General features: G+C 37.6%; 1 protein-coding gene across 3 annotated transcripts in view; it reads left to right on the forward strand.

Annotated features, from left to right (window-relative positions):
• LOC127438193 (semaphorin-3D-like) overlaps window positions 1–15,853 on the forward strand; it is a 98,578-nt gene that overhangs the window by 865 nt on the left and 81,860 nt on the right. Inside the window, exon 1 of one of the 3 annotated variants that reach the window (XM_051693576.1) lies at window positions 2,219–2,378. The exons of the other annotated variants lie outside the window; for them this stretch is intronic. The gene's annotated coding sequence lies outside the window, so the exon portion shown is untranslated. Of the gene's footprint in view, window positions 1–2,218; window positions 2,379–15,853 lie in introns of those variants that run through there. 3 annotated transcript variants of the gene reach the window in all.

The raw sequence follows: 15,853 nt of genomic DNA on the forward strand, positions 1-15,853 counted from the left end.
TGCCATAAACATATGCATTAACATATGCATCTACCATGGTATTTACATGGTACTTCAAGGTGCTTAAAATAATAACATGTTATAAAACATGGTTATACCATGCACTTTGTGGTACTCAATGTGTGGTTTGAATCATTTCATATACCTCATGCTCTTATGGTTTACAAAATATGGTAAATAAATGTTTTTTTTTTTTTTCTTCTCTTCTGTAGCCTATACAGAGAGTTTCCCAGGTCCAGTGTAAGTGTGTTTTACAGGTGTGTCACAGTAAAAGCTGTTTTAGAGAGTGTACTGATATAACATATTTAACATCCTTGGAATCTCCGAGACCCCAAACAAAAGTAAATGATGCAACATTTTTCATGGAGGACTTTTGAAACATGTTACAATCTTTTGAAATTTTTTATTAAAATCTGTTGTCAAAAATTAAGAAAGGTCATGAAGTGTTTGAATGTTAAGAATGTTTTTCCAAGTTATTAAAAAAGGACATGGGGTCTCCAGGACCACAAACATGATTTAAAGGGGTAGTTCACCCCAAAATTAAAATTCGTTCATTTACACACCCTCATGCCATCCCAGATGTGTTTTTTCTGCTGAACACAACTGAAGATTTTAGGCTGAATTTCTCAGCTCTGTAGGTCCAACAGGGTCCAGAACTTTGAAGCTCCAAAAAGCACATAAAGGCAGCATAAAAGTATCCATAAGGCTCCAGTGGTTAAATCTAAATCTTCTGAAACGATAAGATAGGTGTGGGTGAGAAACAGATCGATATTTAATATATATATATATATTTTTTATTAGTATAAATTCTCCTCCCTGCCTAGTAGATAGCGATATGCACAAAGAATGTGAATCGCCAAAAACAAAAGAATATAAAAGTGAAAGTGGAGATTTATAGTAAACAAGGACTCAAATATTGATCATAGACCTATCATATCGCTTCTAAAATTATGGATTACACCACTGGATCACTTTTATGCTTTCTTTATATGCTTTTTTGAGCTTTAAAGTTCTGGACCCTGTTGACTCGCATTGTATAAACTAACAGAGCTGGGACATTCTTCTAAAAATCTTTGTGTTCTGCAGAAGAACAAACGTCATACATACCTGTGATGGCATGGGGGTGAGTAAATGAGAGAATTTTCATTTTTGGGTGAACTATTCCTTTAAGGGTTAATAAACTGAATTCTTTAGGACTTTAAGTAGATAAAGTATCTTCTTTTTTTTAACAGTTTATAAACTGTAACACTAAAAGACAGGATGTACATTGAAAGTATTTAATTTTTTTGGACGTCACTGATGCTCATTGTCCTCTGATTCTTTCCTTTTTCCTGTTTGCTGGTGTTCATACTGTATTGTGTTACTCAGATTTGTTTGTTTCTGTCTTTGCACATGCTGTAAATTTCCTCCCATACACAGAAACATTCTAAAATTATTTTGGATCATTGTGGCTCATTTCAGAAGAGATGTTTAGTGACATGGGACACTCAGTATTTATGTATGTGTTTAAGATAAAAAAAAAAAAGGAGTTTATGAATAATGTACAGCTGGTCATAATCATTAAATAAACCAAAAGGGGATAATCGGAAGCCTAACACGCAAACCAAAGGGATATATTTTGCGATAATGGCTGGCTGACTGTACTTTACCCAGCTTATTACATGGCTACTTAAATACTGTATATAAACAAATGGACACTAAATATTGATTTGAGTTCAAATTACGTGAGAAGAAAGAGTTTGTGTAATGAAACGAGAAAGGAAACTAGCACAGCAATGTAGGAAATCGGTTGCCTGGGATAACGGTCAATTATACAGTTTAGTGGTCAACAAGCTAATCAGAATCCAGTATTCCAGAGCTATTTGTAATAAGACTTATAACTTTAAGACCATCTCTCAGAATTTGACACCATTAGGTTTGCTTTGATTTGACGATTGATGGATTGCACTGTGGAGAAGATGAAGGATCTGATCTGATAACGGTTGTGTGTTCTTGTTAGAGGGAGTTTGTGTTTCACACCCACTTTTACCACTTGGAAGGGAGAGGGGAAAAGGACAGATTGAGTATGTTCTGGTGTTGGGAGGGGTCCCCACATAGAACTCACATGAGAAAAGACAGGCGGTGACTGCAAGACCCTTATCTGTACTGGCCAGCACTGCAGCCCCGGAGCTATTGTTGTTTTATCTGGAGTGCGCTTTGTTCTGATAGTAACAATAGCTCGACTCAACGGGAGATATGATGCAGTATGGCTGTCCATTAATGCAGTGCACTTGAAGATCCATTGCCAAGGAAGTTTAATACTTTGTCATAGGCCCACGCCTTCAGGTTTGCTTTGATCCGCATTAAACAAATCCATGGAAAATTCTTCCAGTCACTCGGTAAGGAGAAACCTTAAATATAAATTTTACTGGCCATCAGACTTATTGTGTTTGTTACGATAAGGATACTTGACAGCAGAGAATGTGTTTCTGGAGTGTACAGTATATTAAAGGGACATGGACTTACTGGGTTAAATGCAAGTTACAAGCTCTATTGACAGCAAATAATTTCGACTGAACAACAAAAAAAGTGTGCCGAAATGCGTGTGAATACGTTCAAATATGCACTTACAATGGAAGTCTATGTGGCAACCGTTACTGTATGCTTGCCCTATAGACTTCCATAGACAGGCACATATATCTAAACACATGTATTTATTTATTAGGGCTGTCAATTCAACACGTTACTTCAGTTCGATTAATTACATAAAATATAAACACAATTAATCATGTCCCTGGACCTTAATAAGGAATATACCTACCATCGGAGCAATTCAAGCTTGAAGTACCACCTGTTTTCTCCAGGGGGCAGTAAGCAAAACTCCAGCTGTATAGGCAACACGCAGTTTATACAGAGAACAACCAAGTAAACCACTCACCGACAGCAGACAGCAAAGGATGAGGACGCATTCTTGAGTTCAAACACAGCTTGGAGCGCAAATCCAAATTTAGGGATCTCAAGATGTGTTTTTCTAAATATAAAACTACTTTTAATTTGACACAGCGACCTAAAAATGGTATGTTTATGACATTACGCAACCAAAGTGAGATGCTCCAAAAGCATCCGTCTGACACAGGTGTACATTGACGCATCCTTAGAAAAGCCCTTATAATAAATCTCGGACTGACTGATGAATCCAGTTGCAAAATGGATTGCTGTGAACTGTAGGCAAGTGATAGGCTTACAGTATGTTCAATAATATGGAGATAAGCAATATACAGTATTGGATTCTAAAGCTACTTTTTGTATAGTCTTATCAATTACTCGTCTGCCACAATAATGTAATGCATTTTAATTATCTGAATTATTATTTTTTATAATTAATTTGTAATTTTTTAAATATAACTGTGTGCCATTAATTGCGATTAGTTTGATTAATCAGCCTACCATGTCATTAATTTGATTAGAATTTTAAAGAGCACCTATTATGGTTTTTAAACGTGCCTAATTTTGTTTTAAAGGTCTCATACAATAGATTTACATGCATCCAAGGTCAAAAAAACACTTTAATTTGCTCATAATTTAAACTGCAGCATTACCTTTTTTCCCCAGTGTCAAAAACGACTCGTTCAATGATCCGTTCTAAAGGATTCATTCTAAACTCCTCCTTTCAGAGAGCCTACTCTGCTCTGATTGGTCAGATGTCCCAGTCTGTTGTGATTGGTCTACAGCTTAGTGTAGTGTTTGAGGGTGGGCCAAAGCTGTTCGCAAGCAGACAAAGACCAGAGGCAGGTATTTTGTAACCAAATTGGGTGTTAGTACAAGAAGTAAGTCTGGAATTACTAACGACTCGTTTCAGGTGTTCAGAATCGGTTCTTTCTTTTGGGAGTCAATAACATTTGTCGTGCACTTTGATATTTGAAACTTTGCAGAGTTTTTTTACATTCACAAACAGCTATATAACACACTACATGAAAGGAAATATTATAAAAACCATAATAGGTGCTCTTTAAATGATTGACAGCCCCATTATTTATTTAGTCGCTTAATAATCTAAGGTACGAGTGACAAGCTCTATTGACAGCATGCCACAGAACATAATTGCGACTCTGCCCTCGTTTTGTAAAAAACAGAAACAAGTACAAAATTACCCTTACAGTGGAACTCTATAGGGCAACTTTGACCGTACACTTGCCGCATAGACTTCCATTGAAAGCACATAACGGTCAACACATTTTTATTTATATTTTTTTAAATCTGTGGTAAGTTACAAGCACTACTGACGCATGCCACTTAAAATAATTTTGACTCGAGTTTGTAGTTTGTAAAAACTAGACAAAATAAAAAACGTATACAAAAATGCACTTACAATGGAACTCTATGGGGCAACTCTATGGGGCACGCTTGCACCATAGACGTTCATTGAAAGGGCATAACTGTCAACACATTTATTTTTATATGGTAATTGATAGCATCTGTTGAGCTTCACAATTTTACTTAATCCAGAATAGTCCATTTAAGTTTGTAAAAAAAAAAAAAAATAAAGATTATTTTAATGGAAGTAATGCCTTGAATTGGTTTTGTGATTAAAGATTTTGGGTTGTTAAAAGTACTGATCTTGTGCCCAGAAGTATTTTGTGGGATTTTGATAGAAAAAGTCTTACTCTGTGGTTTCACTTAGTCTAATGTCATTTATTTAGAACTTGACAAAGAATCAACAGAAATGAAAGGGTTGGACAATTTTCATTTGGTATGATATCCATCTTAACAGCTGAAGTTTGTATATCAAAGGATATCAAATGGCATTTTATGGGGTTAAGAAGAACTTTAATGTTGTTCACCTTTTTTCCCTTGTGAGCAGATGAATCATTGCACTTTTTGGCTCTGGTAAATCTGATATGTCAGTGCTCTTTGTACTTGCTATGCATATCTACAGATTCTTGGGAATGTCCCAATGGACAGATACATACATTCAGATCTGTTTCTGATTATCGGAGCATCTGTATCTGGTTAATGCCCTCTTATCTATACTCTTCTGATGTTATTCTGCTGGTTCTTCTACATAATTAAATTCATTTGAGAGACCATTCATCAAGAGATTGTTTGTGATGTATTTTTTATCCCCTTTTCTCCAAATTTGGAATGCCCAATTCCCACTACTTAGTAGGTCCTTGTGGTGGCACGGTTACTCACCTCAATCCGGGTGGCGGAGGACAAGTCTCAGTTGCCTCTGCTTCTGAGACAGTCAATCCGCGCATCTTATCACGTGACTCGTTGTGCATGACACTGCGGAGACTCGCAGCATGTGGAGGCTCATGCTACTGTCCATGATCCACGCACAACTTACCATGCGCCTCATTGAGAACGAGAACCACTAATCGTGACCATGAGGAGGTTACCCCATGTGACTCTACCCTCCTTAGCAACGGGCCAATTTGGTTGCTTAGGAGACCCGGCTGGAGTCACTCAGCACCCCATGGATTCTAACTCACGTCTCCAGGGGCGGTAGTCAGCGTCAATACTCGCTGAGCTACCCAGGCCCCTGTTTGTGACATATTAACATGTTGCAAATAGTCTAGAACATTTTAATGCAGTTTATTGTTTCTAAAGGCGGTCGCACACTGGACAAGAAGTGCCACGCCACAGCTAGGACAAGGCACAGGTATCAAACACGGGGCACGTCGATGCGGTTCAGGTTGCAAACAGTACACACAAAAGTTAAAAGGTTTATCCCTTGTTCAAGAATGAAGGCTAAAGTAAATAATCTATATCCTTTGATAATGATTTGGGTTGAATTTAATGGAAAATATGCGAGTTGTGCTCCGTGTCGCGGCAGAAATTTTAGCTGCCTCCGGAGTTGTAGCTGGGCGGTGCCGACAGATGCCTAGTGGCAGAGCCATTGTGCGTACCTTCATTTAAAACAGTAGTTTTGAATTTTAGAACATGTCATGTCATCCGCCAGATGCGTCTGGTGTGCGACCCCCTTAAGAAATCAGAGCTTTTGGAGTGTTAATTGGAGTTTAATGCAATTTTCAGAACCATTTGAACTATTCAAACACTTGACTAACTTTGTTTCTCGTGATATTAAGAACCTTTTGGTGTAAAGGCTTGAAATTAGGCTTGTAGACAGATATAAATTGTAATAAAGAAGAGAAAAAGGACAGCACAGACCACCCAACGAGAAACTCACCAATGTCTGTATTACTGATTCATGGTTTAAGTCTATTATAGAACCACTGTGTATTTGGAAAAAATTGACTTGGTCACATAAAAGAATCTCTTTTCCCACAGAAAAATCTAATTTGCTTTCTTCCATATGGAAAAAAGGAATAGGATGCCAACCCTGATTAACACATTTCTCATTTTATTTGCAGTTTGCATGGATAATATGATTGCGAGGTGGTGGTTTGTTATTTTTGCGAAATTCAAAAGTTTTTCCATTCTCATATTATTTATCGTGTAGTTCCACTATAAATACAGTATGCCCAATTTACTGTTATTTGAATATAATACCAAATAAAGCTGAATTAGAATTGATTTTCAAATGTTAAAATTCTTTCTCTTATTCCAGCATAAAATGCAGAGTCAACTACAAATAAGTAAGCTATTTGAAGGTTAATTTCACCTAAAAGTGTAACACTGTGGCTCGGTGGTGCTATCAAAAACATTCCTCTGTTTGAGCAGCCCAACGCAGCAACATTGGCTAATGTTTGGGGCGTGACTATCTGTTTGTACAACCAGTGGAAGATGGAGGGAGTTCAAATGTTTTCTTGTGCTAAAGATATGGTACAATGGTCAAAAACATCTGTTTAGTGCATGTTATCATAGAACCAATTCAAAAATAGTGCAGACAGATGCAAAAATGTGTTTGGTGTGAATGGCCCCTAAGGCTGCTGGCATGGATGAAACTCAGCATTGTAAAATAATGTGGCGAGACTTTGTTTGCAAGCTTTGGTCTGTATTGTTAAATAGAAGTTGGAGGTGTCTAAATTAGCTTCTTTAAATCCTCGAGATTGTTTCTTTGTTAGGATTTGGGTGTGTGGTGATGAGTAACCTGTTCACGCAGCTGTCACTGTTTTGACTCGCAGTGGGGGATGACAGACAGAAACTCCTTCTCGAACTTATGGGGGGCTCACAACTATAAACTGCATGGTGATGTTATCCTTATTGAGTGCAAAGACAAGTCTTTCTGGCATCTCAAGTTACTATTTATTAAGTTTGATTATTCGTTTTTTTAAAGCTTGCTGGTGTTATTTTGAAATTTCATATAATTGGCAAATATTTGGCATATACTGTATATTAAGTTGGCTATAACTTTAAAATCACTTCTTGGGTAGATATGGCTAATATAACAATTAGCAAATCTAACTAAATTTCTGCATTTCTTAAGACAATGTGAGTGATGCTTGCTGGACCAAAAATAATCACTATGAAACCAAGTTGTTGTGGATGGTTGCCAGGGTGTTGATATGTGGTTGCTAAGGTGTTCTAAGTGGTTGTTAGTGCCATAGATATACATAGATACTACTTTTGGCTGTTCGGATATGTCAACTGAGCCGCCATCTTGGAACGCTCAACAAGGTTAACTATTTGAATGTATGTCAATGGAGGAGATGCCTCAGATCACTGCATAAACTGGTTTAGTGTGGAAACAATTCATAATAATTGACTGCCTGTGTGCAATTTTTAATGTTTTCCATGCTAAATTTTTTTTCCATGTTTTGAAGTGAACCTTATTTGGAGTTTGCAATGAAAACATTGCTGTTTTAGAAGAGAAGTCTCAGGAAATTCACAGGAATAGGCTACTCACTTTAGTTTGGAATTTTTACATCTACAGTATTGTTCAAAGTTTATAGCAAATCAAATCTTGTGGAAACTGGCTTGAAAAGACTACAGACAAACACATCACAGTCCAAAGGAACAGCTGCCATCTATGCATGTACACTCACAGAGCACTTTATTAGGAACACCTGTACACCTACTTATTCATGCTATTATCTAATCAGCCAATCGTGTGGCAGCAGTGCAGTGGATAAAAGCATGCAGATACGGGTCAGGAGTTCAGTAAATGTTCACATCAACCATCAAAATGGGGAAAAATGTGATCTCAGTGACCATGGCATGATTGTTTGTGTCAGATGGGCTGGTTTGAGTATTTCTGTAACTCTGATCTCCTGGGATTTTCACACACAACAGTCTCTAGAGTTTACTCAGAATGGGGCCAAAAACAAAAAGCATACAGTGAGCGGCAGTCCTGCAGATGGAAATGCCTTGTTGAAGAGAGAGGTCAGCGGAGAAGGGCTAGACTGGTTCGAGCTGACAGAAAGGCTACGGTAACTCAGATAACCACAGAATGCACAACACGTCGAACCTTGAGGCAGATGGGCTACATCAGCAGAAGACCACATCAGGCATTTTATTAGGACCATAGTGTTCCTGATAAAGTGTTAAGTGAGTGTATATCTATGGTTAGAGCTTAATGTGGTTATTAGTGTGTTGCAATGTGGGGTTCTGAGCTGTTGCTAGGGCATCGTTATAGTAGGTATGATAAGAGCCCAACCACAAGTCTCTATGATATTATAGTCCCTAGATTTGGGATTTAATAATAAGGTTTAGAGGTTAGTTCCAATTCCTAACCCTAAGTGCAGTATGAACAATGGCCATAACAGAAATCCTCATTTTAAAGATACTTTAGTCTCTGCAAAGTGGGTCTAAACAAAAGTATAACGTGTCTGAAAGGGACTTATCTACACTCTGTTGAACTTGTGCTAACCTGGGCAGGTGGATCTTGGGAAGACAGCCAGAGATGCAGATAGACTGTCTTTGTACTTGACTATTTGTAAAATAATCTCTCTCAATAGCTCACTCACCATGTGCGTGTGTTGGCAAGACAGCAAACAACATCCTCTGTAAATGACTCAATAACCCATTGTGGTGCCTCTCTATTATCTTAATTAATTGGCCCTACTCTCTCTCAGCTCAACAATAACTCACACTGTACTTCCTTCCCTCAATGCATCTGTTCTGACCTGGTATCTGGCGCCAAACCCAGGAAGGCCAGAATTAAGCTGGATATGGCTCCATGTAGGGCAGCCAGAATGGAAGCTCCGTCTAAACACCCAACCAGCTGTTTCGACAAATAACAGTAACATGCAATATTGTGTCCTGAAACTACGTCATCATTTAGACGAAATTAATTCTTTATTTAGCCAAGCTAAATTGTTACCACTCACCATGCTGAAAAATGTCACTGAGAACTTCTTAGCTGTATTCCTGGCCTGATCAAGCTGGTCTATTTCCTGGTTTTCGAGTGCTTTTGGGCACTTGTGAGACCAGCCAGACCAGCTTAAACCAGCAACCTGTTTATTTTTTCAGCAGGAAGCCCAAAACATAAATGGTTGTCATTGTCCTAATCAGCAAGGGTCACTTGAGCTGTGTGGAGACAATGTGGCTGTCTTGAATTATGTATATATTTGTCTTTCATTGTTTTTGATTGACTCTAGCATTGTAAAGTGGAGCTGTTTATTAGTCCAGAATTAGAATAGCGTATGTGGTGCTCTGCGCAATGAAAGTGTCTTTACAATCCTCACAATTGTTTACTTGTGGCGTTTTACCGTCTGTGCGAAACAGGAAAGAGCTCTTGTGAAAGATCAAACAATCTCAAATCAAGATGGAAGAGTATCTAGATAAATTGACTTGTATGACAAACATTGAAGGTATGCCATGGGATTTAGAGAATAATCAACATATGCACAGTTAACGAACAAAAAAATTAAACGTTTTTCCAAAGTAAAGAAAGCTGATCTTTACCACTAGTTCAAACATTTTCTGCAATGTTATGAACCTAATATCCTCTTACAATTTTTACCACACCACAGAGACTGAAGTGAATTGGACACATATCTGATAAAACACCTTCCTGACATGCTTGTCAAAACCTCCCTAGTACCCTGCTGATGCTTAGCCAAGACCGTTCCACTCATATAACGGAGGTCCCACCTGGAGCAGAGATACAACTTGCACCCCCCTATCTGCCTTGGTTGGATGACCCTTGAGGTCTTGGCATGTCAGAGAGCTCCACAGGGAACCTTACCTCCCGGAATGGGGTTCTCATCCTTTCAAACGAACTGCACTGAAATTCCTTAGGGGAAAAGAGACAAAGATAAATCATATGGAGATTGTAGAGGACTGTGCATCAGCAGAGTTTGTGAACATAGATAAAAAACCCATCGTTATGGAGCTTGCTATCATCCTTGATTTAGCTTTTTTGCATCATCCTACAGTCTTTGTTTCTCTTGTAATTGTGTGTTGAGGTAGAATCCAAAAGGCACAGAGGTCTTCTCAGTCAAGCTTAAGGATTAAAGCTGTCCTAGTAATTTAGTATCCCACTTATCTGTTTTGGATTAAATATCCTTGTTTAAATCATTTCCGTCTTGCAGCAAATGTTCACTCAGCTAACTCCCATCAAGTGGCTAATGCTGGAAGAATCAAGGTTGCCAGGTCTGCCTGGCAAAACCAACCCAATGACCAGTCAAACTAGCCAGAAAACACCCCAATATTCAATCAATATCAGCCCAAAAACGACCCAATGACCACTCAAAACTAGCCTAAAACCAGCCCAATGACGTCTGAAAAGTAGCCCAAAATCAGCCCAATGAGCAATCAAAACAAGCCCAAAACAACCCAATAACTAATCGAAACTTGCTCAAAACCAACCCAATATCAAATCTCAAAATATGTAACAGATTTCCCTGCTTAAAAAAAAATAAAAATAAAACAAAACCTGGTTTAAGCTGGTCTACCTATTCTCTCAGCCTTGGCAAACTGGTCTTCAGCCGGTCTAGCTAGTTTGCCAGACTGACCAGCTGACAAATGTGCAGACAGACCGGCCTATCCATGCTGGGAAACAAGATAAGACCAGCAAACAAGCTATGTTTACACCATTTTTTTCCTACCAAAGTTCAGAGACCTTCTTATGCATTTTCATTTTAGCCCTACTGTATAATGTAATTAGATGTATTAAACATTTTCAAAGTTTAAATAAATGTCAAATTTACAACCATTAAAATAATAATAATAATAGTCTGACAAAGTGGAAGTCATCACTGAAAGAAGATTTTTGTAATTTACAAAGTGACAGAATGCCATCTATTTCATCTGAGGCAGTACAGGTTTTAGGGGGATACATGGATAATATAAATGCATGCACTACCTTGCTGTTTTAATTTTTTTTTTTTTACTTTTACTACATATGTAGACCTTATACCTGTAGTTTCATTATGTCTGCTGTTATATTTTGTAATCAGAATCACAGTTAGCCCAATACTGCAGGAAAACAACGGACCTGGCAACCCTGGAGAGATATATTAATTTTATAGTGAGCAGGTTGACCCCTGCTGATTGATCTACCATTTCTAGACAGAATCCTTAAAGGAAGGATCTACAAATTGCTCTTAAAGGCTTACCAGAGGGAATTCAAAGTAATCTTTAATTGGTCTTTAGCTTAATTAATGTCCTCTCAGGTCTTATGTCATGTGAGCTAAAACAGTTCTCAAACTAATGAACAGCTTTCACAGACTGCAGCAAGAACAGTCCCTTTAATTTTGGTCTATCGCTGCTGTAAATAAATGTTCCCTCAAATGCCCTGGGAACATGCTAATGTACAAAAGAGTCTCTCTGTAAATACTTTGCTTAATTCTACTGGAGTACAGTACCTTTCCTTATAATCAGGCCCAGATGAAACCTGAATTTTTTTTTTCTTCACATTTAAAGGAACTGATTTTTGGCGACGCTAGTGGCGCATAAATTACACACTTCAGCTTTTACCAGTCCCTAGAGCTTTGGGTGGCACTATCATGTTGGCCGACCGATGGCAAATGGAGGAGTGTTTAGAAACCTGTTTGAAAACAGAATTTAGTGACTAATATTTTTCCACTGATTTAAAAAAAAAATTGTCACTTGTGAACCCTTATGTTTTGATAATCGCCCTTCATATTGGGACTGGTCAGCAAACAAACCCATCAAAGAATAAATACTCAAAAGGAAAAAGGCTTCCCCCAGTGAAAGACAGTGCATTCCAAATACAGCATACAAGAGCATACATAAAGGGAAGAGGCAAAAGACAAAATAATCATCCAATTTTAAACAAACTGGCTCCACTGACACCTTGAATTAGGCTCCAATCTGCAGTCCGAATGTTGGAATACTTAAGGTTGCTTCACAGCAAGCCATGACAGTCTATTTTATGGGTGCTGTGACATCCACTGCTTCGAATGAGATCACTCGGACCACCGGGGAGGATAAAATGGACAATAACTCTGTATAATCTGCTGAGATGGAGTTTTTTTACATTGTCAGTGTGGTCAGACATTTCAGTAGCCTTACGCATGAATCAAGATAATTGTTATTAATGAGAAAATTATGAGATAATCAAAGAGGACTTTAGTGATTAATGACATGACAGTATGAAGTCATGTATGAGAGAAAGCCAAGCCATTTTACAAACTGTTTTTAATGTTAGAGTTGAAGCTGAGCCACCATCCCTGTTGAAATAGGATTAAATAACCAGCTGTTTCTTTTAAAGTTTGCCGAAGGGTATAATTTATAATCATTACACCTTTATTGGAGGGGCTGTCTGCACTGATATTGGCTTCAAATGAGATAGTGAGAAATAAGGATTTTAGCACTATATAAACTATCCAGCTGGAGTTTACATGGTTTATATACACAAATATATTTCAAAAGACTAAATATGACCCTTAAGTGAAATACTTTGTCTCTCCAATATGTGTATTTTTGATCATTATATTTGTAATTTACACCTACAGAGGAGCAGTAAAGCCTTTGTTGTGGATTTTTGGCAAGGATGGGTGTGCATTGTTTTTGTCTTTATATTGACACAAGCTGGTTTTAAGTCTAGCAGGTGCTGTCTGGCATTCTTTAATCTTAGACTAAACAAAAACAAAGCAACATGTGTCTAGACAGTGATGTTTACAAGCAGGCTTTAACAAATACTTTGTATTAAAACTCCCATTATAGAGAAAAGATAAGCTTTAATAAAGAGCAACAGTGACCTTTTTCAGCAGCCTTGGTTCTAGAATTATTTTTCACCATTATATTTTCTATTGTAATTGAAAGAATTCTTCAATAAAGAGTTCTAAGATACGATGACATTGACAAAGTGGTGGCATTACGAGATTTAAGCTGTAATATTATGAGAATAAATTAGTAAGGAATGAACATCAAAGTGAGATGATGGAGAACAGCAAAGTGGAGCTCTGGTTGCCATTTTTGACGTATTCTCGTGAAAATCCCTATGAGATTCTCAAGACATTAAGGACTCTTTTTTCGTAACAGCCCTAGGCACAGCGCTACGCGCAATGACTGTGCGCTCCGTCTTATCCAATTTCCGTGAGATTTCCAATTTCAATTTGTGTCAACGTAACACAAGTGGCCCAGGGTGGAAGTGCTTGTGTGATCTGTGTGTGTATGCGCGCAAACTGTCCCAGATAGCACACGTAAATCTCCAAGATATATAAGGAGCGTGACATTGTCATAGAAATATGCCTGGCAATCAACAAGGATGTAGTTAATGCACAAAAGAATGTAAGACACAAATTATTTGTTTCTTTTCTTCTACTGCAGTGCATACAGCCTGTTTACCCTAAGAAATTCTTATGAATAGGCTATTTTCCTTTATATCAGTGTTGATTGTCAGATAATTAAATATATGCTCTAATAGGATGCAGATGGCGCATTAACAGAAGAACCTAAGAATGAAATTGCACTTGACCAAATACATTAATGCTGTTCATGTGCTGTTTCACCAACCCACTTAACACCGCTGAAGACTTTATCAAAACTTCACAGATATGGCCACTGACTTTGCGTGAATTACATACTGCATAGTACTGCGCTTAAGACTAGCAGTCTTACAATAGGGCCCTATGACTTTTTTTTTTTCTTTTTTCGTAATTTACATTTTTTTTCTTAGATTATTTTATTTAAACATGGCACTAAAATGTCATATTAAGTCTTGATTTGAACCAAACAAATTTGAAAATCAGAAAATTACAAGACTATGTACTTAAAAAGAATGACAATTGAATCAGTAACAATGACACATTTTTAAACTGAGTCATTTTTCATTATTTAAAACTATTAAGTCTTTGTCAAAAATTGGTATATTGGAAGTGTTTTATAAAAATTCAAACATATACAAAATGTATAAGTTGGTTAAGAGTGTAGAGAGACTGATTATGAAATTTGCAGTTCTGAATGGGAGTCGTTGGTCGCTGTTGAGTCAGACTGCCACGATTTCCATGTCCACGCTAACAGTGCCTTCACAGACTGTTAGATCTAGCTTCAAGATTGTGGGTAATGTAGTACTTCACCAGAAATTTGACAATTAAACTCAAAGCTCATTGTAGGTCTGTCTTCATATGTTACTGCTAAAAATAAATTTTAGCTATAAAATATGATTTTTCCTTTCAAGAACCTGAGCGTTGCCCTCTTTTTGAAGAATCAAACTAGCATCTAGCTTGGTCAAAATGTAGCTGGGCCAAATACAAGCCACAGTTTTCAAACCTGAGGCAAAGTTCCAGTAAATTCTCAAAAGGAATTCTCCTATGTGGACCTTAACCAAGCAGCTAATGGGAAAATCGTCACCATCCTTTGCCTGGGATGTTCATGCTGTGTTTTAAAGAGGGGGTTTGTCCGCTTGAGGCAACATATCACCACAAGGTCAAGGAACTGTGAAGGGTATTCTTCAGTTGTCCTCACAATTACTAGCTGCAATGGTTTGCAGAATCCTTGGAAATGAGGAGGAATTTTGCACATTGAACTTCCACTTACCACAAGTTTCTTGTTCCATTGCTTTCTCCAATGGCGGATTGGTTAAGGGTTGCAGTATGGAATTCATATTCTCTAGGCAACATTACAAAAGTACTGTTGTTTTCCTGGTTTTGAGGGATGTGCAACATGTATTGTTTGACTCCCTCTCTGTTTTGTAATAATATCAGCTGTCTGGAATGAATACCACAACATTCCAGGAATCCTGAACTGGGATGATTCCACACCTCCCATCCCATGCTCTCCACAAACCAGAGATATTCGTCAAACTGTATTTTCAAACATTTCAGATTCACATGTTAGATATCCTCTGTTTTTAAAATACAGAGACCAGTGGCTGTTTATTTTAATGTAGTGAGACATAATGAGCCCTGACAGTCAATCACTAACAGTGTATGTTGAAGTTAAACCTCCAGTAGGTTAAGTTGACAGATTACTAATCGTTTAGACTTTCCCAACTTTTCCCAGGCCTCAAGAACAAGGATGGCCTGCGGTCAGTCAAAGCTTTGGGCCAGTTGACAGAAATGTGTCTTGCCTTATTGGGCCAGTCCTGTGTTAATACTATGCCTTACATTTGTTGAAACATTTGGTTTTGTGTGATGTAATGAACAATGAGCGTTTTTACGCTCACAAATATATGCTGATAAGTATAAAATACTCTCATTCTAAAAATCATATGAAGCAAAAAACTAAATTTACATGACATTTAAATTAACTGTTTTCTTCGTTGTTCACGTCAAAATGTTCAAGTCTAGAAACGTACATTTATACAAGTATGCAAATACAAGCACTTGGACAATGCATTGCCAATGGGGTGTCCAGTTGAACATGGTTAATGTGCATTCTTGCATTTCTGTGGAAGCAACAAACCTCAGTACTCAAGGGAGCAAAAAGTGTTAGGTCAAAAGTATGTGCCTTTAAACTGGATGTGTTATTATTCAGGTAAGTTGCTATAAATATTGACTTTAACTTACTTGCTCAGTAATACTCTATTCAAACTGGCTCGGCCATGACTGCAGTTGGC

The sequence above is a fragment of the Myxocyprinus asiaticus genome, chromosome 49 (assembly GCF_019703515.2).
Source record: "Myxocyprinus asiaticus isolate MX2 ecotype Aquarium Trade chromosome 49, UBuf_Myxa_2, whole genome shotgun sequence".
Lineage (NCBI taxonomy): Eukaryota > Metazoa > Chordata > Actinopteri > Cypriniformes > Catostomidae > Myxocyprinus > Myxocyprinus asiaticus.